The following is a 26,589-nucleotide window of genomic DNA, read 5'->3' on the forward strand; positions in this document are numbered from 1 at the left end:
CACTCTCACCCTTCCATCAATGCTAGCCTCTTCGGTACCGTGCATTTCCCTTTCTCACCTCGAGAGTTGGTGCAAACTTCACCGGTGCATCCAAACCCCGTGATATGATACGCTCTATCACACATAAGCCTCCTTATATCTTCCTCAAAACAGACACCATACCTATCTATCATGGCATTTCCATAGCCATTCCGAGATATATTGCCATGCAACTTCCATCATCATCATATACATGACTTGAGCATTCATTGTCATATTGCTTTGCATGATCATAAGATAGCTAGCATGCTGTTTTCATGGCTTGTCCGTTTTTTGATGTCAGTGCTACGCTAGATCATTGCACATCCCGGTACATCGCCGGAGGCATTCATATAGAGTCATATCTTTATTCTATCGAGTTATAATATTGAGTTGTAAGTAAATAAAAGTGTGATGATCATCATTATTAGAGCATTGCCCCAGTGAGGAAAGGATGATGGAGACTATGATTCCCCCACAAGTCGAGATGAGACTCCGGACTTTATGAAAAATAAAAGAGGCCAAAGAAGCTCAAATAAAAAAGAGAGGCCAAAGAAGCCCACCAAATAAAAGAGAAAATAGAAAAATGAGAGAAAAAGAGAGAAGGGGAAATGTTACTATCCTTTTACCACACTTGTGCTTCAAAATAGCACCATGTTCTTCATATAGAGAGTCTCTCGAGTTATCACTTTCATATACTAGTGGGAGTTTTCATTATAGAACTTGGCTTTTATATTCCGATGATGGGCTTCCTAAAATGCCCGAGGTCTTCATAAGCAAGCAAGTTGGATGCACACCCACTTAGTTTTCATACACTTATAGCTCTAGTGCATCCGTTGCATGGCAATCCCTACTCCTCGCATTGACATCAATTGATGGGCATCTCCATAGCCCGTTGATTAGCGGCGTCGATGAGAGACTTTCTCCCTTTTTGTATTCTCCACATAAACCTTCACCATCATATACTACTCCACCTATAGTGTTATATCCATGGCTTGCACTCATGTATTGCGTGAGGGTTGAAAAGGCTGAAGCGCATTAAAAAGTATGAACCAATTGCTCGGCTCGTCATTGGGGTTGTGCATGATGGGAGCATTTTGTGTGACGAAAATGAAGCATGGCCAAACTATCTGATTTTGTAGGGATAAGCTTTCTTTGGCTATGTTATTTGATAAGACATAATTGCTTGGTTGGTATGCTCGAAGTATTATTGTTTTTATGTCAAATGACAGACTATTGCCTTGAATCACTCGTGTCTTAATATTCATGCCATGATTAGACATATGGTCAAGATTATGCTAGGTAGCATTCCACATCAAAAATTATCTTTTCTATCATTTACCTACTCGAGGACGAGCCGGAATTAAGCTTGGGGATGCTGATACGTCTCTGTCGTATCTATAATTTTTGATTGTTCCATGCCAATATTCTACAACTTTCATATACTTTTGGCAACTTTTTATACTATTTTTAGGACTAACATATTGATCCAGTGCCTAGTGCCAGTTCCTGTCTGTTGCATGTTATATGTTTCGCAGGAAACCCATATCAAATGGAATCCAAACGGGATAAAAATGGATGAAGAATATTTTTGGAATATTTGGGATTTTCCGGAGGAAGAATCAACGCAAAACGTTGTCTGAGGGCATCTCCAGCCGTGCCCCCAGGAAGGCCTCCCCAGGCGTTTTTTCGCGCCGACGCCAAAAAAACGGCCCAGTCGCGCCCCCAGGAGCCCGATTTTCGCCGGCTTGGGCCGAAAACAGCGCCGGCGGACCCAGCCCGAACCCGGCGCGCTGGGGGGCGCCCGGGGGCGCCGGGTGAACTGTTTTGGCGCGAAAAAGCCGTGGGCCTGCCGCGTCAGCGACACGGCTCTCTTCTCGGCTCTTCATCGTCCGCATCACCTCGTTTCCCATGGCGAATCAATGCCAAAGCTGCCGCCCGCTGCCGCGCTGGTCAGCCTGCACCATTGATGCCTCACGGGCGGCGCAGTAAAGACCGGACGACGCGCGTCCCTCGCCCTCCGTCGCCCGCCACGCGTACACACGGTGGCACGCGCGTGGGCGGCGCCTCGGCCTATATATGACGCGCCCCAGCGCACTCGTCGGCTCACACACTCTCCCGCCGTCGTTGTTCCTCCCTCTCCTCTCCTCTCTTTCGCCGTTCACACCCATGGCCGAGCGCTTCCCAGGCGACGGCGCGGCGGCGAACGGCTTCGGCGGCCGCCATCTTCATGAAGATGAGGCTCGCCTCCTTTACAAGGCCGAGTACCCGGTCCTGCCGGACATGCGGGTGCCGGGGGCGTGGAGGATCAGCGTGGGTGGCGTGCCGGTGCCCCCTGTACCCACCGATGCGGCGCGGCGTGCGAAGATCGCACGCATCCGCTCGAACCTGCCGCGTGCGGCGAGGGAGGGGCCACGGTACGTCCCCGACAGCCCACTCTGGGAACCGTACTTCCGCTGCCGTCACGCCTAGCAGCTCGAGGCCACCAACGCCGTCGTGCCCTCCGGCAGGCTCAATGCCGCCGGCCGGCATCGGCGGTGGGGCGTGCCCGGGCGCACATTGGAGGCCGTCCTCGAGTACATCGAGGGCGGCAACACGCCGCACCTCGAGTACCCTGATCCCCCTTCCTTCTCACGCCGCTGGGGAAGCTCCTGGACCCCGAGGCGCATGGAGACCGGGGGTCCTCCTCCTCGTCCAGCGGCTCGCCCTGCCTCCGCACTGTCAAGCCGGAGCCCCAGGGTACGCCAGTCAGTGCGCGCACCCGTAGTTCCGGCATCCACATCGGCGCCAATGCCCCGCCAACCACCGGCCGCTTCGTCCTCGTCGAGCCCAAGCCGGAGCCGGGCCTCCCCGCGGAGTACGAGGAGATAGCCCGGCGTGGCCTCTCCGACGAGGACGCCATGCGGTGGGCGCGGGAGGACTACCTCCGCGACGAGACGGTCCAGCAGCGCCGGGCCCTAGAGGAGATCGCCGCCCACAAGCATGGGCGCCAGGACGAGCACGGCGTCGTGGTCCTCGACAGCGACGACGACGATGATGATGCCGCCCCCGGACCGTCCAACCTGCCGCGCCAACCGGGAGAGGGATGCAGCAGGGACGGCGGAGGTGTAGGTGGGGGCGGCGACAACGACAACGACGATGACGACGACGGCGACGACGGTGACTACACGTGGTTCTACAGCCTCCTCGGCATGTAGAACCACGTGGGCGTGAAGCGAGGCGGGCGGCGAGGGAGACGGCGGGGGTAGCCCGCGGTAGTTTCTTTCTTTTTTGTAAAATATGTTTAAGTTTGAACGAACTCGCTGCAGTTTGCGTTAAATTTGAGTCGTTTTTGATTTTTTTTGACTAACCGTGGGCGCCGCGACTGGGGGGCAACATGCCCCCAGTGCGCGGTTTAGCGCCGGTGCGCCCCCAGGGGGCAATTTTTTGCCCCTCCTGGGGGGCCAACGGCTGGAGATGCCCTGAGGTGGCAACGAGGCAGGGGGCGCACCTGCCTACCCTGGGTGCGCCCTTGACCCTCGTGGGCCCCTCGTAAGGCGGTTGATGCTCTACTTTGGCCGCAAGAAAGCTAATTTTTGGAAAAATATCTGGGCATAGGTTTCAATCCAATCGGAGTTACGGATCTCCAGATATAAAAGAAACGGTGCTAGGGCAGAATCTGGGAGCGTAGAAACAGAGAGAGAGAGAGAGAGAGAGAGAGAGATCCAATCTCGGAGGGGCTCTCACCCCTCCCACGCCATGGGAGCCAAGGACCAGAGGGGAAACCCTTCTCCCATCTAGGGAGGAGGTCAAGGAAGGAGGAGAAGAAGGGGGGCTCTCCCCCCTTGCTTCCAGTGGCGCCGGAGCGCTGCCGGGGGCCATCATCATCACCGCGATCTTCACCAACACCTCCGCCATCTTCACCAACATCTCCATCACCTTCCCCCTTCTATATACAGCGGTCCACTCTCCCGCAACCCGCTGTACCCTATACTTAAACATGGTGCTTTATGCTTCATATTATTATCCAATGATGTGTTGCCATCCTATGATGTCTGAGTAGATTTTTGTTGTCCTATCGGTGATTGATGAATTGCTAAGATTGGTTTAATTTGCTTGTGGTTATGTTGTTGTCCTATTGTGCCCTCCGTGTCGCGCAAGCGTGAGGGATTCCCGCTGTAGGGTGTTGCAATACGTTCATGATTCGCTTATAGTGGGTTGCTAGAGTGACAAAAGCTTAAACCCGAGTAAGGGGATTGTGGCGTATGGGATAAAGGGGACTTGATGCTTTAATGCTATGGTTGGGTTTTACCTTAATGATCTTTAGTAGTTGCGGATGCTTGCTAGAGTTCTAATCATAAATGCATATGATCCAAGAAGATAAAGTATGTTAGCTTATGCCTCTCCCACATAAAACTTGCTATCGGTCTAGTAAAGTAGTCAATTGCTTAGGGACAATTTCGCAACTCCTACCACGACTTTTCCACACTCGTTATATTAACATTATTGCTTCCTTATCTAAACAACCCCTAGTTTATATTTACGTGCTCTTTATTATCTTGCAAGTCTATCCAACAACACCTACAAAGTACTTCTAGTTTCATACTTGTTCTAGGTAAAGCAAACACTAAGCGTGTGTAGAGTTGTATCAGTGGCAGATAGGACTTGAGAGAATATTTGTTCTACCTTTAGCTCCTTGTTGGGTTCGACACTCTTACTTATCAAAAGAGGCTACAATTATCCCCTACACTTGTGGGTTATCATGCCACCTCCAGGAGCACCATCAAGACCTAATCCCTCTGGTCCCTTGCCGGCCCGAGGAGCATGAGGCTGTGATCACGATGGAGGAGCAAGGCGTTGGAGGCGAGCGTGGCCACCGTGTGGAAGCAGAGGGGGCTTTGGGGGAAGTGCGCATAAAGGGAAGCTAGCTGGAGAGAGGAGCAGCTCGTCGATGGTGCTCATGAGAGTCATGACACCGCTCAGCTCGCTGATGCCTCAAGCTCGCTCCTGTTGTGACTACGAGCGTCCCGCTCGTCCTGTGTCATCCAATCGTACCTCATGCTCGACGCCACGAGCCACATCCCTCATTGACCTCCTGCCCCACCCAGATTGTCGGCACCCCTCCGTCACATGCCACTGGAGCCCGGTACCTGCATTGTGGTCATCTGGAGCAGTCGCGTGCCTCCGATGGTGACACACGTAGTCCACCAGCTGACACCGGACCTCTTTTATCTGTCCGTTGCCGCACATGTTGACCGCCTCCGACGCCGGGATCGGTGATCGCCAATGCGTTGTTCATAGCTAGGTGGAGAAGCCCAACAACGACCAATGGCGAGGTACACCTTGCGGCGGATCTCGGCCCCAGTCCGGTGTTGTGGCTGTCGCCACCGCTATTGGAAACGGCCCATCAGCTTGGTAGACGGCTTGACGGGAGATCTGGCCGGTAGCCGTGGGAGGAATCTCTTCCGCGCGCTGATCGTGGCCAGCGCCGCCATGCCGCGCGCATAGGGCATCACCACCGTGAGGGCATCTCCTCCAAGACAATACTCGCACAGGATCATTCGAGAGATGGTGTCACGGCAAGAGGAGGTGGGTCGAGGACTCGAGGAGAACGGGGAGGAAGGCGAGGCAGCAACCGCCAGGAGAGGCGAGTACCTTTTATAGGCAAGTAAAGCAGCATAGCTTAGCGGCATGGGATTCGGCCAGTGATTTATCCACGATGGCGGCAACGGCGGCGCGTCTGCGTGCGAGGTGCTGTCCACCGGGCAGAGTAAGAATGGGGCCGCTTCCTGGCGGGCTGCAAGCCACCTCTGTACGGTGGAGAAGGGGATGGGCAGGACAAAAGATAAAGCGGGGTAGGGAAGAAGGGTCGGGGTGCCTATTGCTGCTCCATGGCAGTCTGAATGATGATGTTGTCGCGGATAGTTTTTATATGCTCTTAACAGCGGTGAAGCGGTGATTAAGCTGTGCACACATTCGATAGGATCCTTCGGGAGAAATGGGGATAAATCGGCAGCCATGCAACACACCTCTTCATAAAGGCAAAAAAAGGAAGCGGGCAACCGAATGGCGGTTCACAGATGCATCTAAATAGGAAGCAGACAAAAAATATGTAGTCAACCATGCAGCCCATGTGCCAGCAGGGGGAATGTCTCACATCCAATGTAAAATTTCTAGAGCCACCCCAAAAGTGTACCTAGCCATATCCCCAGTAAACAATGTGGCGTGACCCGATTGGCTAGTTTTTCACTAATAGAAGGAAGTCAAAAAATAAGGTAAGAGAAACCTAGTTAGGTTTAGTATATTAACAAACAGTCATCTGAACCAAAATGCTAAAGACACCCCAAGTGCACACTGGAAAATGCGAACCAGTTAATAAAATTTTGATCGAAGGCCTACGGCCACACGCGTTTTCTACCCCATAGCCTCCCAAACAAATGCACGTGTCAACAATTGATATGCCTCCCAGTCCCCATCGGCCAAGTGGCGAGACGTGGGGGCAAAAACCTCCCCGGATATAGAGGTTTGGGTATGTGGTAATTTTAAACAAAAAAACCTTTTGGCTGGGCCTTTTGTGTCTGGGAGGGTCACGTTGGGTTTGTGTGTTGGTGAACGAGCGAAAACGGTCGACGGGAACTGCACCCCATGGCAAACAATTCGTTCGATGGGGGCAGCTCCCTTGCGACAAATATTAGGGTTGAAAATAAATGCAAGAGGAATCAGACGACCTACTTGGGGTTGCCAAACGTTAATCTTAACTGGATACTTATAAAGGTGGCTTTTGGATTTACCAAAAATCAAGTTATGGGACAATATAATAGTCAAGATGTAACCCTCTGATGATAGGGATACATTTTTCTGGACCCTCTCTAGTGTTTGGTTTCCAAAAACACATTGCAATGCCTATGGTTAACGTGTTAATGGTATTTTGAGGAATTCTAGTACATGGTCAAGAGAATGGGGTAGAGCTGGAAACAGGGATAACAGCCTTGCCTGGAGCGCACATATATCTTGAGGCAAAGGGATCACATACGACATGTACACGGTTCATTTGAATGGTCTTCGTATATGTGCTGGAGCAGTGCCGATGCCAGGCCCAGGTAGCCTGACGCTGGCCTGGGGCATGAGCGTCTTGTGCTTCATTGATTATAGCATGCATTATGTTGGGAACGCGGTAATTTCAAAAAAAAAAATCCCTATGATCACGCAGGATCTATCTAGGTGATGCATAGCAACGAGAGGGGAGAGTGTGTCCACGTGCCCTCATAGACCGAAAGCGGAAGCATTTCAATAAGGCAGTTGATGTAGTCGAACGTCTTCACGATCCAACCGATCCAAGTACCGAACGTACGACACCTCTGCGTTCAGCACACATTCAGCTCGATGACGTCCTTCGTTGTGGCACCCCGGCTCAGAGGAACCGGAACGCCCCGTATTCCATCCCAGAGATCGAGATGAAGTCTTCTGGAATATGTCACTGCTTAGTATAGAACAAATCAGCTCTTTATTACAATCTATTTGGGTACAAGGGTTACATCGGCACGGCGACACTACGCCTGCCACAGTTGCTCTATGCAAGCAGCAGAACAACTCGAAGCAGCAGAATAACTTCTAGCAGCGGAACAACAACAACGGTGGTGAACTCCACTCCACAGGGACTCTGGCTAGAACGCTTATCCTAGCTGGCAAACAAGGAATCCACGTCAAACAAGCAATCAAGTCCGGCATGACCTGCAAACTGGCATGACATGGCAGGTTAGTACATTGAATGTACTTGCAAGCTCACAATAACCAGAAGCATTCAAGACAAACAACAGCATGGCAATTACAAGACTAGCAAGAATTATCATAACAATGTGGCATGAACAACATGAACATGGTACAGCTAGAACAATATGAGCATGGCATAAACATGTGAATCTGACGATGCTAGCATGCAACATGATGACACTATCATGCACCACTTATTCTGTTCGGGTTACCTCGTAACCATCACATGCATCACTTACCAACCTCGGACATCACACGATCATCTTAGGATCAAATCAAGCTTGGTATAAACAATATCGTAGTAATCATTACATGACCACAAGGAGCTTGATCTTTACCCACGATTCTCGTACAACATCACAAATATCCAACAACTCGGTATCCTCGATACCACAGTGATCATTCACCGAAGCACACTTGGTTCAATGGGTTACCTCGTAACCCAATGGTGATCAATCACGGATCACATAACCAACTTATCTCATCATCGAATCGGGGTTGTTATTAAGCACATTATTATTAATATTACTGTTGACCCATAGTGTGACCAACTATGAACTGGGCCCTTATCCGCGGGCGCGGCTATCGCTAGATTTAACACACACACACACACACACACACTCTGCAGAGGTAGCACACTTTACCCACACCATAGAACCCATGGCCTCGCACTCCCATTCGGGTGGACCAACGGCGTTCCAACAAAACCGATCTACTGCTATGACACTCTCCCGACCACTCCGACCAACACCCCTTTTTTGGATTCAGTCCTGGGTGGCCCAGCCTACCAAAGGCAAACAACCACCATCGTGGCAAAACAAAAATGGTCCCAAACAAGGACATGTGCACATAACCAAACTCAGGCCCACAAGGCTTATGTTCGCATACCTGATCAGGGTAGCGCGCTCCCATAACCTTCCCTAGTTGGAGGCACTAGCAAGAGGCATAACAATAAACCTAGTTAGGACCGTCCCATACCGGCAAATCTGGTTGCACTTGTCAGCTCGATATGGTGGCACCATGACTCAGCCAACAGTTGTTCAAGTTCAATTAAGTCCGGTTAAACTTGAATGCAATAAGCTGAGTCATATGAAAATAACATGATGCAACTACAATACATGAGCATGACATCAACATAAGCATGGTTGTGCAACATTATTTCTTAACATATCAACAACAACAAATCATATATCTGACTGAGCATGGCATACTGACTAACATGAACATCACAAGTATACACTTCTCAGAAACATAGCATGACCACTAGCATCAACAATAAATATCATGCAAGAACATATCAACAATGCTACCATGCAAGCATGTAACCCAATTGGATGCAATGGAACATGCATAACAGCGGCACTCAGAACAGACGACAATCATGCACCGAAGACCATCACCAACATCAACATGTACTACTAGCAAGCATAAACATATGAAAGGAATACTAGTAGGTATAACATGATAACAGAGTGCAAGACAACCATAGCACAAAGGTGAACATGAAACTCTAAGCATCACCAGAACAACGATAACCATATTTTAAACAAGCAAACATTTATTAAATATTCAAGTTGAAAACCATGGCTACTGCATGACTAGCATGCAAGTGGGTATTGTGACTTGCCTGGGGTGAAGAAAGCTCCAGAGCTCATGGCCGAGCTCCGGACCAAGCTCTAATGGAGGTGAGTGGCGGGGCACGGCACGGGCATGGAGCTAGCAGCTCATTTATGGCGAACCACGACGAGGCAGCAACGCAGGGCGACGCAGGGCATCACGTGGCAGCTCCAGGACATGGTTGGACGTCGAGATGAGGAGGGAGACGATGGGAACAGGGGTGGGAAGACTCCAGAGCACGCAATTTGCATGACATCAGCGTGATCACCACGCGCACTGGAGCAAACTCCGGGTTTTGGCCAGGCCGACCATGTCTACTAAATTGACCCTAGTGCCCTTACTCTAAATGAGGAAATAATTTGGTCCAGGGGCAAAGAACTGATTCCCACCTAGCTCCAAAACATTGCAACATCAAGGTGTTTGTCACTTGTTGTGGCTCACACATGTGGAGTTAGACTCTGATCTTTGGCACAGCTTGATCAAGCACTAAGGTGATCCTGATTACCAAACATCAGCTTAAGAGGAGGAGTTTAGAGAGGGATTGCTATAGAAAGTGCCATAATGGCCAGATTTAGATATTTGGATGATGCACTCACATACATGATTGGATTGAGCTGAATTTTATCATGGCCCAATGATTTGAGGATGCAAAGATGCTCAAAACAGTTTCGGGCCATTTGGATGAACCAAAGTGGCACTTGCTTCACAAAGCTTTAATCTGATTAGAAACTTGGAAAAATTCTACAGGGCAAATGGAATAATGGATTGATCCACAACTTGGTGGAGAGGGTTTATATGGATAACAAAATGTCCTGGTAAATTGGCAGCTTACATGAAGCAACATAAAATATAGTTGCTTCACAAACGGAAAATCTGACCAGAAACTAAGAATTGAAGATGAGCTCACATGGAGGCATGACATGATCTCAAATTTGGTGGAGGGCTATGATATGATGATATGAAGAACCATGCAAAATTGCAACTCATTTGGATATGCCTAGCTTGTACCTTCTTCACAAAGTTTCTTTCTGGACAGAAAGTTTGGAAAATCATAATTAAATAATTACTAGGAAAATGAGGTTGCATTTTGGCATCTGGCAATTATATGGACATGAAAAGACGTCCAAGAAGTTTGAGGTCAATTGGGCAAAGGAAAATATCACTTGCTTCACAATGTTCCATTTAGGGTAGAATAGGAAAAGAATTATTAGAGGATTATTTTTAAACATGGCAATGAAGGTTTTTGCCATATTTGATGAATATATGACCCAAACAATTTATGAGAATTATTTTGGAATTTTAGGAGTGAGGGAAATATGGGTTGCTTCACAACCTAGGGCAAATTGAGTTATTCCTTTAATAGAAAAGGAATATTCCCAATAAAAAGAATATTGGGATTTGGTCCAAGGTGGAAATGTAAAGGTCTAGGGAAATATTTGGGTATGACAAGCCACTCAGGAAGCACTTCAGTTTCCAGACCACATAGCCACGGAAAAAGAAAACTCAGGCAAAAACCTGAGAAAATCAAAAGAAAAGAAAGGGCCAAAAATCAGGCTGTTACACTCGTGCTCTTGATCCAGTTGAGGACGAGGGTGAGCTCTATCAGCACGACGGTGTGGTGACGGTGATGGTGATGCTACTGACACAGGGCTTCGCCTAAGCACTACTATGGTGTGCTCGAGGTGTGTAACTGTGGAGGGGGGGCACATCACACGGTTGGGAGAGAAACTTGTGTGTTCTAGGGTTCCCCCTGCCCCCGTATATAAATGAGCAAGGGGAGGCCGGCCGGCCCTCCTAGGCGCGCCCCAACAAGGGGAGTCCTACTAGGACTACTAGTCCTAGTAGGATTCCACCAAGAGGGAAAGATGGGGAAGGAAGGAGAGGGAGAGAGAGAAGGAAAGGGGGGCGCCGCCCTTCCTCCTAGTCCAATTCGGACCCAAGGGGGAGGGGGCATGCGGCCTTCCCTGGCCGCCCCTCTCTCTCTCCACTAAGGCCCATGTGGCCCATTAGTTCCCCCGGGGGGTTCCGATAACCCTCCGGCACTACGGTTTTATCCGAAACTTCTCCGGAACACTTCCGGTGTCCAAATATAGCCGTCCAATATATCAATCTTTATGTCTTGACCATTTAGAGACTCCTAGTCACGTCCATGATCTCATCCGGGTCTCCGAACAAACTTTGGTCATCAAAAACACATAACTCATAATGTAAGTGCATCTAGTGCCACCCCTAATTGGTTTTGGAGTATTGACAACTTGGTTGAGGGACAAATGTGTTTGTGAGAGTCGCAGGATAACACAGGTAGTAGTCCCATATTGATTCGGTTTACCTACCAGAGATGACCCCTAAAAATGTGTGAAGACATTGATGACAATGGCGGTCTGTGAAGATATTCACATTGAAGACTATGACAAGAGAAGACATCGCATGAAGACTATGGAGTGCGAAGACATAGTTGTTTCGTAGTTTCCTTTTCTTATTTGTTGAGTCATAGGAACCACCGTACTGTTAAGTATGGTCCAAGTGAACAAAGTCAGAGTGACTGAAGTGATGCTCAACTAAATCCTATGTCTTTAAGCAAAGACAATGAGAGCAAATCTTATCCAGAGCTGAATGAGTCAGCTTTACTTGTAGCCCAAGTAAAGCTGTCGCGTGTGTTTAAAATCTGACTGTTGGACACGTGTCAGTTCCTTAGTGACCTAGGGTCATTTTGGACAAATTAGGTCGGGTTGCCTCCTGGCTATAAATAGCCCACCCCCTACACCATAAATTGGTGGCTGCTCAGATTTAGTGCACGACTTTTGTCGTTTGAGAGCAACCTACCTCCTAAGCTTTTGAGAGAGTAATCCTTGTGAGGACAAAGCCCAAAACACCCAAAGCCAAAGAGTGTTAGGCATCACTGAAGTCTTTCTGTCCGCGTGATCTAAAGACTTATTACACTTGAGGACTGTGAATCCTCTAGCCAGTTAGGCGTCGCGTTCTGAGCATCCAAGAGTCATTGTGGATTGCTGGTGAATGAATTCTATGAAGGTTTGGAAGTCTCCCTTGAAGACTTACCAGAGTGATTGGGCGAGGACTAAGTGTCCTTAGCTCAAGGGGAATAAGGTGAAGACGTGGTCTTCTGAGTTGAATCTTAGCCTCCCTAACGAGACGTACAGTTGTCACAGCAACTGGAATTGGTCCAACAAATCCCTTGTCCTCTCCGAGCAACTGTTTCTATCCTTCCTCTCTCTCTTTACTTACAATTTGTCTTCGTGAAGTCTTTGCCCATTTGCCTGATCTGATTGACTTCACTGTGTGAAGACTGTTTACTGTTTGGCTTCATACTATCTTCCATCCTGATCCATACTACCTAGCTGCTGATAGTCTTCGTGCTTTCACTACATTGCTTACTTGACTATGGCTTGTCTAGTGTAGTCTACCTTCCGCTGCATATCAATAGGTTCATTTCTATTATTTGTCTTCAGAGCACCCATGTTTTGAAGACTTTCATAAAAATTGCCTATTCACCCCCCTCTAGTCGAATACTAGCACTTTCAATTGGTATCAGAGCAAGGTGCTCGCTTGTTTTGTGTGATTCGGTTTAACCACCTGGAGTTTAGCTATGTTGACTGCAGGGATAATCAAGGTCTCCGATGCGTGCCCTGTCTTTGATGGCACTAATTACCCCTACTGGAAGAATAAGATGCGTATGCATCTTGAAGCCATTGACGTCAATCTCTGGTATGTCGTCAAGAACGGCGTTCCCAAGGCCGGTGAAGGTGTTACTCCTGCTGATGTCAAGAAGTTCATCCAACTGGACTCAACTGCCAAGAACATTGTCGATGTCAAAACCGGCGGATCTCGGGTAGGGGGTCCCGACCTGTGCGTCTAGGTGGATGGTAACAGGAGACAAGGGACACGATGTTTTTACCCAGGTTCGGGCCCTCTCGATGGAGGTAAAACCCTACTCCTGCTTGATTAATATTGATGATATGGGTAGTACAAGAGTTGATCTACCACGAGATCAGAGAGGCTAAACCCTAGAAGCTAGCCTATGGTATGATTGTTGTTCGTCCTACGGACTAAAACTCTCCAGCTTATATAGACATCGGAGAGGGCTAGGGTTACACAGAGTTGGTTACAATGGGAGGAGATCTTCATATCATATCACCAAGCTTGCCTTCCACGCCAAGGAAAGTCCTATCCGGACACGGGACAAAGTCTTCAATCTTGTATCTTCATAGTCCAGGAGTCCGGCCAAATGTCATAGTCCGGCCATCCGGACACCCCCTAATCCAGGACTCCCTCAGTAGACCCGGAACCAGGCTTCAATGACGACGAGTCCAGCGCGCAAATTGTCTTTGGCATTGCAAGGAGGGTTCCTCCTCCGAATACTTCATAGAAGATGTTGAACACAAGGATAGTGTCTGGCTCTGCAAAATAAGTTCTACATACCACCGTAGAGAGAATAATATCTGGACAAATCTAATCTGCTGATGTATTCCGTAGCATGACATCACACCACGGCCAAGCCCTTATTCGAATCATTTTACTGTTCCACCTTAGCGCGTTTAGCGAGGCAGTTTCCTTGGCACGTCTTGTCAAAGCAGAGATGGTGTCCCCTTATTCCGGGATTCTCATCAATACGGGCGTGGGTAACCCAACCGCGCCATTAACCGTGGCGCTTGGGAGATAAGCGAGTTTTATTAGGCTGGTGGGGGCTTGTAGTTTCGGCCGCCCATATAAGGGGAGAAGGATCTACCCTTTCCATTTACGCCTTCTTCCTCCTTTGCTTATCCATCCCTGCGCACTAGAGCTCCATCGCCCAAGTCCACACTTCCCACCTCAACCTTCTCCAATCATGTCCGAAGCGGGAGGTAGATGGATGGCCTCCTCCATGACGGAGGGACAAATCAAAAAGTTGAGGAAGGCCGGATACTTGTCTGACGACATCGTGCACCGGCTTCCAGATGAGGGGCAACTCATCCCCACCCCAAGGCCCCATGAGAGGGTTGTATTTCTCCCCCATTTCCTCCACGGACTGGGCTTTCCTCTTCACCCGTTTGTTCGGGGGCTCATGTTCTACTATGGCCTGGACTTCCACGATCTGGCCCCAAACTTCATCCTCAACATCTCGGCGTTCATCGTCGTGTGTGAGGCCTTCCTCTGCATCCAGCCCCACTTTGGCTTATGGCTGAAGACTTTTAATGTCAAGCCAAAGGTAGTGGGCGGCCGCCAAGCGGAGTGCGGAGGTGCCATGGTGGGCCGGATGGACAACGTTCTATGGCTCGAGGGCTCCTTTGTGGAGACAATAAAGGGATGGCAATCGGGGTGGTTCTACATCACCGAGCCGCGCGACCCCAAATGGGCGGCGGCCCTCGAATTCTGATCTGGCTTCCCCACACGGCTCACTTCCTGGAAAGAGACGGGCCTAACGTGGGGAGATTCAGAAGAGCTGACCGGACTTCAAACCTGCGTCCAAAAGCTGGTGAACAAGAATCTCAAGCTTGTCAACGTAGTCCAGGTCATGCTCATCCGCCGGATCCTCCCCTGCCAACAATGGGCCTTCAAATTGTGGGAGTTTGATCCGTCACAGCACCAAACCTTGAGCAACCTCTTCGACACTACGTACGAAGATGCCTGGAAGGTGCTGTTTAAGGGCGCTAAGGCCCCCGCATCCGCTACCTAATATCGCGGATTCAGCTCGTGGCGTCAGGCCAACGAGGTATGCTATTCTACCCTTTACGGGACTCTTGTTTTTCATAGGCTGACTCTATGTGGGATCTAAACTTCCTTACCTTTGACAGGACTGGCTGAAGAAGTCCGGGAAGGTTGACTGTCTGGCTCCCTTACCAGAAGACCCAGCGGACGCCCGATTGACGGGGCTGCTGGTTCCGGCACCCCACGTGGTGCCGGAGAAGAAGGCCAAGAAGGAAGCCACGGGGACTCGAAAGAGTTCCCGGCGCCTGGTTGTGTCGGATTCATCGCCTGACAACCCCGAAGCACCCTCCACCTCTGAGGACGAGGAGGAGGAAGAAGAAGAAGCCTCTCCCCCTCCAACGGGGGGAGGAAAGAAAAGGAAGGCCGCCCCAACTGGGGAGGCCGGAGGGTCCAAGAAGGGAAGGACCCTTCTGCCGGACTACGCCTCCGATGCCGAGGACGGCGGGGAGGAATGGCCATCCAGGGTCAAGCCCCTGGCAAAATCGTAAGTGTCCGGATACCAGAATAACTCATGGCGCTCCTTTATTATTCGATATTTTCTGATGCCGAATTCAATCATGCAGTCCGCCCAAGGCTCAGCTCGGTGATTCGTCGAGCAGCTCCCTGGATTCGTCGGACGTGAATAGCGCTTCACTTCCGACGGCCTCCTCCCCTCTTCCTACGGATGACGCCGAGGTGGAGTCCCAAAAGGGACTAAACCAGGAGGAGGTGGTCCTGGAGGCGCCGCAAGGCAACCTCCCGGACTCCAGGCCCAAGGGTGGTAAAGCCCCGGAGGGATCTAAGTCCGGCCCTAGGCCGGCCACTGCTCCGGAACCATCAACGGTTCCAGAGACCGGTAGGCGGCGCTTTCGCAAGAAGGGCACGCCTACGATGCCTGCGGCCTCCATCCAACCGGAGGCACGGGACGATTTGCTGGAGGCACTTAACGGCGCCTCCATCGACGAGGAACACCACATTGTTATGAGTGCAGTGATTCAGAAGGTTCAGTCCGCCAAGAGCGGGCTGACAGAAGCCTGTACAAGCCTATTAACAGGCTTTGAGGTATGTATTCAAAACATATAAAAATGTTACCGCATAGACAGTAGCCCCTGATGCTCAGTTTGGTGTTCGGAAAGAAAAGTTGAGATGAGGATCTAAAAAGATATACCCAGGAGTCTAACATAAATATGTCAATATGGGAATGCAGGCTGCGCTGCTGACCTCTGCCGCACTGACGGCGTAGGTGAATGCATTGAAGGAGAGCCTCGAGCAGTCCGAGAACAAGCTCGGCCGTGCCAAGAAGCAGCTCGAGGACAAGGAGGGTATGTAATACCGTATGTAAATGTATATAGAAATACCTGGTTGCAAATAATGACAGGACCAACGTGAATGTTGCAGGGGCCACGACCGAGGTGGCGACCCTGAAGGAAGCGGTGTCCAAGGCCAAAAACAGTGCGGCCTTGGAGCGCACCGAGCGAGAGAAGCAGGAGGCGCAGGTGGCAGAGGTGCGGCAAGAGCTCCAGGCTCTCGTGGAGAAACACGAGGTTTGGAGCGTGACTCGAAGACTCGAGAGTCCGAGCTCGCCTTGGCTCTTGAGAGTGCCAAAACCGCTAAGGCCAAAGCCCAGAAGGCCCTCCAGGAGATTGAGGCGATAAAGAAGATAGCGGCGGGTAAGGCATTCTTTATGCAAAGCAAGAATATAAAAGTAAATTATCTATTACTTACCCGAATCCGGAGCTCTCTAGGAGCGTTCGCCGATCTGCCCCGTAGTGTGTCTGATGCTGCCGCGTTCTACCGAGCCGAGGAGGGGAGCTCAGCGGAAAAGGTGTTCTGGTCTCAATATGCTGAGGCCAGACATCCGATGCCCCTGAGCGACTAGCTGAAGCAGCTGGTCGAGCTCCACAAGGTTGCCGAACAGGCCATGAAGGCCCTCATAGTTCGGCTGTGGCCTAGAGAAGCCACGCCTAGGAGCTACTTCGGTTTGGTGCGGCGGCTGGTGGACGCTTGTCCCTGGATTGAAGTCATCAAGCGCTCCGTTTGTATTGAAGGTGCCCGTCGGGCCCTTGCCCGTGCTAAAGTGCACTGGGGCAAGCTGGACGCTGAGAAGCTTTTGACGGACGCGCCACCGCCGGGCAAGGAGTATCGCACGCCCGAGATGTATTATAAGGGCGTCCTGAAGGGTGCCCGCCTTATAGCGGGTGAATGCTCCAAAGATGTAATTTTTGAGTAGACTCTCATCTGTTATCTTGTGCGCTGAAAACTTTGTTCATATGCGCTAAGCAACGCTTGTTAATTTAAAATATTACCTTCTGTGCGGCCGTTTATCAAATCTGAGAGATGCAAGTCGTCGTCTTCTACCCCCATGCCATGAGTGCTGGGGTGTTCGGGATAAACCTGAGCGCTCTTGTTCCCATTCTTGGGTCCATCTAGGGAGGCGCTCAGCACAACGAACCAGGCCATCGGACTTATAATGCTTTATCACTCTCACTTAGCCATAGAATTCTATAATTTTAAATTTCGTTGAAGCCCCTAGTATTCGGAAGACCGAGTTTGGGGCACTATCCACGCCTAGGCCAGATAAATCCGGCTCCTCGCTATAAGTGGCATAAGTCTTTAGGGACTCAAAAAACCTCGCGAATAGCGACCGGTCTCTCGCACTATCATGACGGTCAGTTTTAGCTTTCTCTACTGAGGTGTTAACCCAGCTCAACTGGGGCACAATCGCAGTAGTTCTCCCAGTGCTACCTTAGCCAACATTGCGGAACGTAAGGTACCAAAACATGGGAGCCAGGCAAACCCAACTATTGACCCAAGACATGATTCGGAGCCGATGCGTATAGTGCTATAAGTTCGGGGTGCCGCACTCGTGAGAGTGTTCGGTCTTCTCACACCATGTTATGGGGTGCTTAAGCCCCTGGTGTATTGGCCGTACCAAAGTGTACGGTTGCATAATGTCATGACTGAACATATTTGTAGAAAAATAGATGAATACAATAATAGATAAGAGCTATGTATTGTTTATTAAAAAGGGCTGCTATGAAAGCAGGATGATACAAATAGTGCGATAAGCAAGAGATGGGATTATTTGACATGTCCCCCTCCAGGGGCAAGCTGCGGGACTTTAAGTAAAATAGGTATTTAGCTCGTTATAGAGACCACAAGAGAAATAACTCAAAGATTGCCTGAAGAAGTTTGGAATGCAAGACTGCAAAGGATACACAACGCCAATGCCAACCAAAAGTCATTTGGGTCCTGACGACAATGGTAAAGAGTTCGATCAAAAGAATACTTACAACGACACATTGAATCTCTTGAAGCCAGTTCTTGTCTGACCAGCAGACAGAAGCCATTCACTATATTGAAGTCAATCAGTCTGAACATTATGGCTTCAGAGAAGTCTGCACGCAAGGGCGGCAGGCAACGCCGTGGCAACCCTGCACTCGATCTGCCCCCTGATCTGTATGAGCTGTACAAGTCAGACCCTGGAGAAAACTACAACCAGCGCAAGAACTGGATTCAGTGGATCCGAATATATTGGGCTGAGCAATGGTTCAAGTATAGGTTTGTCACGCCTGAATTTGCTGAAAAGAATGCCATCAAGCACCCATGGGGTGACTGCCTATACCGCTCCTTGGTGCCGAAGAGCAAGGCTGAAGCCATTGAGCAAAAAATCTATCCTTGCATGGTCAGAGGACCACAACCTGAAAATGCCGACCCATCTTTTCTGTTATGGTGTCGTGAAGACAATCTTTTTAAGCGCAACTATAAGTTTGCTAAAGATTCTGCTGAGAAGAACAAAAAGGATTTTGGCCTCAACTTCAACCCCGGCCCCTCTGCTCCAAGATCTGATGGGACACGTGAAGCTAATGAGAACAGAATTGGCCGCTTCGCCAATTTTGATGGGCTTCTGTCTCACATTGCTACTCAGAGAGCAGCTGTGGAGCAATCTGATGGTGAAGCTGATTCTGAAGATGCTCCCTCACCTCCAAAGGAGCAGAAGAAGAAGAAGGCAAAAGCTTCAAAGCCATCTACTTCACCAAAAGCTTCAACCAGGAAGACTCTGAAGACTGCACCGCCTGAATCCAGTGTGCAGTCTGAAGACTTATCTCGTGTGTCCAAGAGGACCAAGAAGCCATTGCCCAAGAGGCCACTGGGAATCCCATGACTCCATTTGCTGTTCTGCGCAACGAAGATGAAGCCATTCATCTGTCCATTGATGAAGATGTTGGTGATGATGCTTTGGAAATGCTTATCAAGAACAAGAAAGAGGCAGAAATCTTCAATGATCTGCCCCTCTTTGATGTTGATATTCTAAATAACTTCAATTATGAGTGGTTCGATAACCAGGACATCAGTATTGATGATCTTCTGCTCCCTGTGGACATCAGCGTCACCTTCCATGGTGCCATTACTGGTGAATTGGCCTTGACTCAGAAGATTGTTGAGCTGAAAAACAAGATTGATTATGAGAAGGCTCACTTCAAGAATAACATGGCCAAGCTTAGCGTGGCAGATGTCCAAATCTTCAAGAAGATGTTGCATGACCTCAAGGAGGAGTTCCACAAGAAGTGTACTGAAGCTAAAGGCTCATGAGAGCGCATGAAGTATTTCGCTCAGAAATGTTTTCAAGCTCACAATGAAGCTGAGAAGCGCAAAGCTCTTGGGCACCCTAGCATCGATCCCAGGATGGCTGCCAAACAGAAGAAGCCTGCTGAGACCCAAACTGCACCAAGTCAGGAAGAACCTCGCATTGTCTTCCCTGCCAGTATGATAGGCTCGAAGCCTAAGGTCCCCTCAGCAGCTTCAGAGCTGAAGAAAACAAGGGTGGCTAAAGCTGAAGCCAAAAAGCACAAGCACAAGGACGTATCTGACGATGCTCCTTCCAAGAAGAAGCTGAAGACTAAGGGAACTAAGTCTTCGAAGAAAGAGCGTGTTGTTGCCTCTCAGCCTCTCATTGTTGAACCCATCTCCGTTGCTCCTCTTGCTGCCACAAATCAAGAGCAACGTGTTGTGCTCCACGAGTCTGCTTCCACAGAGGCTCAAGTAGAAGAACAAATTCCAGCTGTTGACCCCAACGCAGCTGAAGACATTGGACATAACGACAATGTTGCTGATGATGAAGTCCTTCCTCAACTAAAGCACCACTTGGTATCATCGCCTGCTCCAACGAGCAGTGAATATGTTAGCATTGGTCGTCCTTTGACGCCAGTCACTCAAGATGATTCCTGGGCTGAGCGCCCTCAAGAAGAAACCCCAGTTCATGATGAAACACCCCGCACTCCACCAGCATCAGTTACCAATCAAGTGCTGAATGACGACAACTACATGGAGACCACACCATCACCAAAGGCATCACCCGTGTTTCAACGACTTCGCAGAGGTCTCAAGCCATCTGTCTCCATGTTAACCATCCTAGAAGAAGATTCACAACAATCCATCTCAGTGGCACGTCAAGTGTTCCCTGAAGAGAATCCTTCTGTGACAGTTCCAGTGTCTGAAGCCAAATCTGCTGAAGACATTCCGGCTGCATCAACCGATGAAGAAGAAAGAAGAGAAGAGAGAGTTGCCACACCCCCTGCCCCAGATCAAGTCATTCTCGAGGAGAATGTGATTGTGCAAGATCCTCCGGTCGTTGACCAAATGGAGGTTGAGAACCATGAGGCTTCCACAAACACTGCTGAAGCCAATGACCCTGTCTTGGCTGAAGATCATGTGGAGCCTGTAGCAAATGTTGTTCCTGAAGCCAATGTTAATCCTGAAGCCTCTGTGACGCCGGTCCCCACTAACAGTGCTGTTACTCCCCCAAGGCCTCACACTATGGAAACGGCTTACAACCGTGATGGGGAGTTGGTCATAGTTCACTGGCCAATCCTGGTTCCCTCCCACTGGTCCTGGACCACAATATGATTATCATGTGGAGCAGCGACCACATGTTCAGAAGCCTAAGCCCAGGCTGCCAAGGCTTCCAGGTGCTGCTACATCACCAAGATCTTTCAGTGTCAACAGCTTCAGAGCACACAATACTTTCTTTGACAAGGACAAGAACCCATACTCGAAGCCAAAGATCTCTTCAGATCGCTTCTGGAGCCATCAACAGAGCAACTATTACTCATGTGTCCTCTATAATCAAGAGAGAATCTTTCCTCACACGTGTCTTGATTGTGAAGCTATTTCTGGGCTCCCTTGTCTTGAAGAGGCTCTGGACTGCTTTAAGGATGCTGGTCTTCTGCAATTTGTCACTGCCAAAGAGCACTAGAATGAAGAGCTTATGCTGCAGTTCTATGCTACTCTTCACATTCGTGGCTACAACAGGGATCCGAAGACATGGATCCTCGAGTGAATGACAGGAGATATGCATAATGAAGCCAAAGCTCAAGACATCATCGAGCTTACCTCCCTGCCCACTCTAGGTGAACTGTATGAGCCTGGTTGTTAACATCACAGAGAAGATCTGCCGAGCATTTTTCAGAGGCTTGAACCCAATATGAGTCAGATGCTCACCATGATGAAGCCATTGCCTCAAGATGCAGAATATCCCAAGGAATTCTTTGTCCAGGACCTCGAGTACTTGCCCCGCACAGTCTATCATATATTGAGGCGTACTCTATGGCGAATCAAGGGACATTCTTCTGAAGCCAAACTTGAAGGCACTATGAAGACTTTGGTATTCTATATTGTCAATGGCATCAGATTCAACTCCCAGGATTTCTTCATGAGACAACTTGCTGCATCTGGGATTGATCTGTTTGGCCGGAAGTTTTATGCTCCATGGGTGATGCGCTTGATCAAACTTCACTCTACTGTCAACTATCAGCCTTCAGCATGCAATCATCTTGTCTTTCTGCCTGAGGTTGATCTATCAGTTGAAGCCATCTACCCCAAGCCTGCCAAGGAGCCACTATATCTTCATAATGTTGATCATCAAAGCTTCACTCAGCCAATAGAAGGAGTTCGTGTACCAAATGCTGCTATTCCTGCTTATCCTTTGGATGGCAATGTGCGTATGCCTCATCGAGCAAATACCGAAGCCACTGCCAGTACAATTGCTCAAAGGCCTCAGAAGCTTTCTCATGTACTTAATGACCGAGAGCTGCTTGTGGCCTTACATCAGAAGCATGACAAGCACCACGACTGGCTAAAGCATCAGATGCATAATCTCTTGGTGGATGTCAATCGCATTCCCAACCTGGCCACCAAGAACTCATTTGTTGCCCATGAGAATGCGCGGCGGTCCTGGAAGAGCCTCACTCTGCTGTGTTCTGAAGACGATCTTCGCGCATATGGCTTCACCGAGAGCTTCAAGTTCGATTCCAGGCCTCCACCAAATGCAAGTTGGTGCCGCACTCCCTCTCTTGAAGATTCTGAATATTCATCTTCGGCAACAACTGTGGTTGCGAATGTCATCGATGAAGAAGATGATGCCACTTTACCAACCATGGCTACACTGCATCTCGACACTGCATCAGGCCCTTCTGCACTACCAAACTCCAACGTCGACCCTACTCCACCATCTGCTCCTTATGGGAACAAGTAGATGCTCTATGTCTTCAAACCTTTTTGGTCAGTACTGACAAAAGGGGGAGAAGCATATGAGTTGATAGTCTTCAAGCGGGTCCTTATGGGTGGTTGCGTTATTTTGCCAAGTTTTTACAACTCTCGTTTTTGATACATTTGGTTCTTTGAGTTGTAACACTTAAACTCGATGGTCGTCTGCTATTTTTCTGCTACTCTGTGTTGCGATGATGAATTCTGCATGAAGTCATTCTGCAAACGTCCATTTTCCATTATGCATATCATTATCTTCATTATCTTTCTATATGCATAATGTATTGTCTTCACACTTTGAAGATGGCCTCCACAAAGCAAAACCTTCCATGTGCATTTGCATCCAAAAGCAAATCATTTATATGCACATCTTCAGGGGGAGCCTCGTCATATGTATGAATACAATACTCACAACGCTAAACTTTTACATACTTTTATCCCCGTTGAAAACTTCACCCAGTTTCTCATCAACCACCAAAAAGGGGGAGATTGTAAGTGCATCTAGTGCCACCCCTAGTTGGTTTTGGAGTATTGACGACAAACTTGGTTGAGGGACTAATGTGTTTGTGAGAATTGCAGGATAACATAGGTACTAGTCCCATATTGATTCAGTTTACCTACCAGAGATGACCCCTAAAAATGTGTGAAGACATTGATGACAATGGTGGTCTGTGAAGATATTCACATTGATGACTATGACAAGAGAAGACATCGCATGAAGAATATGGAGTGCAAAGACATAGTTGTTTCGTAGTTTCCTTTTCTTCTTTGTTAATTCATAGGAACCACCGTACTATTAAGTGGGGTCCAAGTGAACAAAGTCAGAGTGACTGAAGTGATGCTTAACCAAATCCTATGTCTTCAAGCGAAGACAATGAGAGAAAATCTTATCCAGAGCTGGATGAGTCAGTTTTACTTTTAGCCCAAGTAAAGCTACCACATGTGTTTGAAATCTGACCATTGGACACGTGTCAGTTCCTTAGTGACCCAGGGTCATGTTGGACAAATCAGGTCGGGTTGCCTCCTGGCTATAAATAGCCCACCCCCTACACCATAAATTGGTGGCTACATGATACGTCTCCGTCCTATCTACTTTTCCAAAAACTTTTGCCCTTGTTTTGGACTCTAACTTGCATGATTTGAATGGAACTTACCCGAACTGACGTTGTTTTCAGCAGAACTGCCATGGTGTTATTTTTGTGCAGAAATAAAAGTTCTCGGAATGACCTGAAAATCCACGGAGCAACTTTTTAGAATTAATAAAAAATACTGGTGAAAGAAATAGCGTCAGGGGGCCCACACCCTGTCCACGAGGGTGGGGGTGCGCCCCCTCCCCTTGGGCGTGCCCCCTGCCTCGTAGGCCACCTGGACGTCCACCGACCTCAACTCCAACTCCATATATTTGCTTTTGTGGAGAAAAAAAATTGGAGAGAAAGTTTCATCGCGTTTTACAATACGGAGCCTCCGCCAAGCCCTAATCTCTCTCGGGAGGGTTGATCTGGAGTCCGTTCGGGGCTCCGGAGAGGGGGACCCGTCACCGTCGTCATCATCAACCATCCTCCATCACCAATTTCATGATGCTCACCATCGTGTGTGAGTAATTCCATCGTAGGCTTGCTGGACGGTGATGGGTTGGATGAGATTTACCATGTAATCAAGTTAGTTTTGTTAGGGTTTGATCCCTAGTATCCACTATGGTCCGAGATTGATGTTGCTATGACTTTGTTATGCTTAATGCTTGTCACCAGGGCCTGAGTGCCATGATTTCAGATCTGAACCTATTATGTTTTCATGAATATATGTGAGTTCTTGATCCTATCTTGCAAGTCTATAGTCACCTATTATGTGTTATGATCCAACAACGCCGAAGTGACAATAATCGGGATACTTCTCGGTGATGACCGTAGTTTGAGGAGTTCATGTATTTACTATGTGTTAATGCTTTGGTCCGGTACTCTATTAAAAGGAGGCCTTAATATCCCTTAGTTTCCATTAGGACCCTGCTGCCACGGGAGGGTAGGACAAAAGATGTCATGCAAGTTCTTTTCCATAAGCACGTATGACTATATTCGGAATACATGCCTACATTACATTGATGAATTGGAGCTAGTTCTGTGTCACCCTATGTTATAACTATTAAATGAGGAATCGCATCCGACATAATTATCCATCACTAATCCAATGCCTATGAGCTTTTCACATATTGTGCTTTGCTTATTTACTTCACCGTTGCTACTGTTACAATTACTACAAAACTGCTACCGTTACCGTTACTTCCATACTACTTTGCTACTAAATACTTTGCTGCAGATACTAAGTTATCCAGGTATGGTTGAATTGACAACTCAACTGCTAATACTTGAGAATATTCTTTGGCTCCCCTTGTGTCGAATCAATAAATTTGGGTTGAATACTCTACCCTCGAAAACTGTTGCGGTCCCCTATACTTGTGGGTTATCAAGATTATTTTCTAGCGCCGTTGCCGGGGAGCATAGCTCTATTCTTTGAGTCAATTGGGATTTATATCTGCTGGTCACTATGAGGAACTTGAAAGATGAAAGAACTAAGATTTATCCCTCAACTACGAGGGGAGGTAAGGAACTGCCATCTAGCTCTGCACTAGATTCTCCTTCTGTTATGAGTAAGCTTGTGACACCTAAACCTGCTACTGCTATGAATTCTGATATGTCGCATGTTATTGATGATGCCACTTCTGCTATGCATGATACTTATGGTGAAAATACTTCCGTGCTTGATACTACTGTGCCATTAGGTGAATTTCTTGATGAACAACTTGCTAGGGCTAGAGAGAATGAAATTATTGAAAATGAAATTATTGAAGATAGTGATGATGAAGGTTCTCCCCCTAAATATGAATTGCCTGTTGTTCCAGAGGGTTATGTTATGGATGAAGAAACTACTAGAGATATTCTTGCTTGCAATGATAGATCTGATCTTAAGAAGTTATTAGCTAAACTTAAACAGAAATCTCTAAATGCTAGAATGAAATAAGACCCTACTTTTGCTACTTCACCTATCTTTGTTACTGATAAGGATTATTAATTCTCTGTCGATCCTGAGATAATTACTTTGGTTGAATCTGATCCTTTTTATGGCTATTAATCTGAAACTGTTGTGACACATCTTACTAGTTAAATGATATAGCCACCCTGTTCACTAATGATGAGAAATCTCGCTACTATTATATCCTTAAGATATTTCCGTTCTCATTAAAGGGTGATGCTAAAACTTGGTTTAATTCTCTTGATCCTGGTTGTGTGCGTAGTCCCCAGGATATGATTTATTACTTCTCTGCTAAATATTTCCCTGCTCATAAGAAACAAGTTGCCTTGAGGGAAATATATAATTTTGTGCAAAATCAAAGAAGAGAGTCTCCCACAAGATTGGGGGAGGCTTCTCCAGTTACTTAATGCTTTGCCTGATCATCCTCTTAAGAAAAATGAAATACTTGATATCTTTTATAATGGACTAACTGATGCTTCTAAGGACCACTTGGATAGTTGTGTTGGTTGTGTTTTCAGGGAAAGAATAGTTGATCAAGCTGAATTATTATTGAATAATATGTTGACTAATGAAAATAATTGGACTCTTCCTGAGCCAATTCCTGAGCCAATTCCTGAACCAACTCCTAAATCAACTCCGAAGAAGAGGGGTGTTCTACTTCTCAGTCCTGAAGATATGCAAGAGGCAAAGAAATCTATGAAAGAAAAGGTATTAAAGCTGAAGATGTTAAGAATTTACCTCCTGTTGAAGAAATACATGGTCTTGATAACCCGGCACAGGTAGTAAAGGTAAATTCTCTCTATAGATATGATAAAGTTGAAATCCCCTCTACTAAGTTTCCTAGCCAATATTTAGATGAATTTGATGACTTTATGGCTAGACAAGAAAAATTTAATGCTTATGTTGGTAGAGAATTAAAGAGTAATTCTTACATGATTGGACGTTTGAGTGATT

The sequence above is a fragment of the Triticum aestivum genome, chromosome 7B (genome assembly GCF_018294505.1).
Source record: "Triticum aestivum cultivar Chinese Spring chromosome 7B, IWGSC CS RefSeq v2.1, whole genome shotgun sequence".
Classification (NCBI taxonomy): domain Eukaryota; kingdom Viridiplantae; phylum Streptophyta; class Magnoliopsida; order Poales; family Poaceae; genus Triticum; species Triticum aestivum.